Source organism: Galeopterus variegatus, unplaced genomic scaffold (assembly GCF_000696425.1).
Source record: "Galeopterus variegatus unplaced genomic scaffold, G_variegatus-3.0.2 Scaffold2909, whole genome shotgun sequence".
Lineage (NCBI taxonomy): Eukaryota > Metazoa > Chordata > Mammalia > Dermoptera > Cynocephalidae > Galeopterus > Galeopterus variegatus.
In genome coordinates this window covers 249,761-253,283 of record NW_007729020.1, presented here as the reverse complement: position 1 = coordinate 253,283, position 3,523 = coordinate 249,761, and the positions used below count along the sequence as shown (strand labels likewise).

The window sequence follows — 3,523 nt, the reverse complement described above, 5'->3', positions numbered from 1 at the left end:
CCCTCGGCGGGAGCGCCACCGCGCTCTCAAGCGGCGCACTGTAGCAGTGCACCACCGGGCCAGCCCCTCAAGTCTGTTTTTTACCAACCAAAATAAGTACACTAATTATTTCAGCAAGTGTTTATTAAGTACCTACTACACACAAAGTACTGATCAAAACAGAGTTGCCATATATCCCCTGCCCCACATATGGACAGTCTCCCCACTATTAACATCCTGCACCAGAGTGGTACTTTTTTTACAGTCAATGAACCAACATTGACACAATCACCCAAAGTCCATAGTTTGCAATAGCATTCACTCTTGGTAGTGTACAAATGTATAATGATATGTATCTACCATTATAGTAGCATGCAGAGTAGTTTCACTGCCCTAAAAATCGGTGCTCTGCCTGTTAATCTATTCCTGCCCCATAACCGCTGGCAACTTCTGATTGGTTTAATGTCTCTGTACTTCTACCTTTTCCAGAACATCATACAGTTGATATCACATAGTATATAGCCTTTTCAGATTGGCTTCTCTCCCTTAGTGATATATATTTAAGGCTCCTCCATGTATTTTCATAGCTTGGTAACTCATATCTTTTTAGTGCTAAATAATATTCCTTTGCCTGAATGTACCACAGTTCATTTATACACTCACCTACTAAAGGGCATCTTGGTTGCTTCCAAGTTTTGGCAATCATGAATAAAGGTGCTATAAACATCCCTGTGCAGGTTTCTCTGTGTACCTGAGTTTTGAACTTCTTTGGGTAGATACCAAGGAGCATGATTGCATGATCACCTGGTAAGAATACATTTAGTTTTGTGAGAAACTACCAAACTGTCTTCTAAAGCGGCTGTGAAATTTTGTGAATTGAAGTTTCTGTTGCTTCCCATCCTCGCCAGTGTTTGATATTGTCAGTGTTTTGGATTTTGGCCATTCAGATAAGTGTGTAGTGGTATCTCACTGTGGTTTAGGACCCCAGTCTTAATCAGTGGTGGAAGAACAGTCTCAGAACTGTTTATCACAATTGGCCATTTAAGTTTAATAGTAAAAGACTGGTTAATGATAACGAATGCATCGTAAAACCTTCAGAAGCCCATATGCAAAGGAACTAATCCAAGAAACAGAGCAGTAAGTGAAAGCTGAACTTGAGCGTGGTATCACCATTGATATCTCCCTGTGGATATTGGGGATCAGCAAGTGTCACATGACTATCACTGATGCCCCAGGACACAGAGACTTTATCAAAAACATGATTACAGACACCTATCAGGCTGACTGTGCCGTCCTGATTGTTGCTGCTTGTGTTGGTGAGTTTGAAGCTGGTATCTCCAAGAATGGGCAGACACGTGAGCATGCTCTTCTGGCTTACACACTGGGTGTAAAACAACTAATTGTTGGAGTTAACAAAATGGATTCTACTGAGCCAACCTACAGCCAGAAGAGATACAAGGAAATCATTAAGGAAGTCAGCACCTACATTAAGAAAATTGGCTACAACCCCGAGATAGTAGCATTTGTCCCAATTTTTAGTTGGAATGGTGGCGACACGCTGAAGCCAAGCACTAATATGCCTTGATTCAAAAGATGGAAAGTCACCCATAAAGATGACAATGCNGAACTGTTTATCACAATTGGCCATTTAAGTTTAATAGTAAAAGACTGGTTAATGATAACGATGCATCGTAGAACCTTCAGAAGCCCATATGCAAAGGAACTAATCCAAGAAATAGAGCAGTAAGTGAAAGCTGAACTTGAGCGTGGTATCACCATTGATATCTCCCTGTGGAAATTGGGGATCAGCAAGTGTCACATGACTATCACTGATGCCCCAGGACACAGAGACTTTGTCAAAAACATGATTACAGACACCTATCAGGCTGACTGTGCTGTCCTGATTGTTGCTGCTGGTGTTGGTGAGTTTGAAGCTGGTATCTCCAAGAATGGGCAGACACGTGAGCATGCTCTTCTGGCTTCCACACTGGGCGTGAAACAACTGATTGTTGGTGTTAACAAAATGGATTCTACTGAGCCAACCTACAGCCAGAAGAGATACAAGGAAATCATTAAGGAAGTCGGCACCTACATTAAGAAAATTGGCTACAACCCCGACATAGTAGCATTTGTCCCAATTTCTAGTTGGAATGGTGGCGACACGCTGGAGCCAAGCACTAATATGCCTTGATTCAAAAGATGGAAAGTCACCCATAAAGATGACAATGCCAGTGGAACCACACTGCTTGAAGCTCTGGATTGCATTTTGCCACCAACTTGTCAACTGACAAGCCCTTGTGTCTGCTCCTCCAGGATGTCTACAAAATTGGTGGTTATTAGTGCTGTCCCTGTGGGCTGAGTAGAGACCGGTGTCCTCAGACCTGGCATGGTGGTCACCTTTGCTCCAGTCAGTGTTACAACTGAGGTAAAGTCTGTTGAAATGCACCATGAAGCTTTGGTGAAGCTCTTCCTGGAGACAATGTGGGCTTCAATGTTAAGAACGTGTCTGTCAGTGATGTTCATCATGGCAGTGTTGCTGGTGACAGCAAAAATGACCCACCAATGCAAGCAGCTGGCTTCACTGCTCAGGAGATTTTCCTGAATCATCCAGGTGAAATCAGTGCTGGTTATGTCCCTGTACTGGATTGTCACATAGGCAAGTTTGCTGAGCTGGAGGAAAAGATCGATTGGCGTTCTGGTGGAAGCTGGAAGATGGCCCCAAATTCTTGAAATCTGGTGATGCTGCCATATTGCTATGGTTCCTGGGAAGCCCATGTGTGTGGAGAGCTTCTCTGACTATCCTCCTCTGGGTCGTTTTGCTGTTTGTGATATGAGACAGTTGCTGTGGGTGTCATCAAAGCAGTGGACAAGAAGGCTGCTGGAGCTGACAAGGTCACCAAGTCTGTCCAGAAAGCTCAGGCTAAATGAATATTATCCCTAATACCTACCATTCCAGTCTTAATCAGTGGTGGAAGAACAGTCTCAGAACTGTTTATCACAATTGGCCATTATGTTTAATATTAAAAGACTGGTTAATGATAACAATGCATCGTAAAACCTTCAGAAGGAAAGGAAAATGTTTTGTGGACCATTTTGTTTTTATTGTGTGGCAGTTTTAAGTTATTAGTTTTTAAAATCAGTACTTCTTAATGCAAACAACATGACCAAAAATCTATCACAGAATTTTGAGATCCATTAAAACAGAGTTCAATGAGAAAAAAAAAGTGTCAAAACACAGATGTATGAAGATACAGATGTCATCATCCCCAGAAAAGTTCCCTCTGACTTATTCCTTGTCAATCTCTGCCTCCATTTCCTTTGAAGCCACCAATGTTCTGATATTTTTCACTGTGTATAGTTTTGTCTGTTCTAAAATATTATGTAAATAGGATCGTACTATATAAACAGATTTGTGTAATCCTTTTTTCACTCAGAATAATCTTATTCAAATTCATCCATTTTATTTTGTTTATCAATAGTGCATTCCTTTTGATTGCTGAGTCATATTCCTTTATCTAGATATACTATCTTATTTTTTTTTTTT

At 41.3% G+C, this 3,523-nt stretch overlaps 1 pseudogene; it reads left to right on the top strand.

The window, feature by feature from the left end:
• Nucleotides 1-1,726: 1,726 nt before the first annotated feature.
• LOC103599318 lies at nt 1,727-2,907 on the top strand (annotated as a pseudogene).
• Nucleotides 2,908-3,523: the final 616 nt, after the last annotated feature.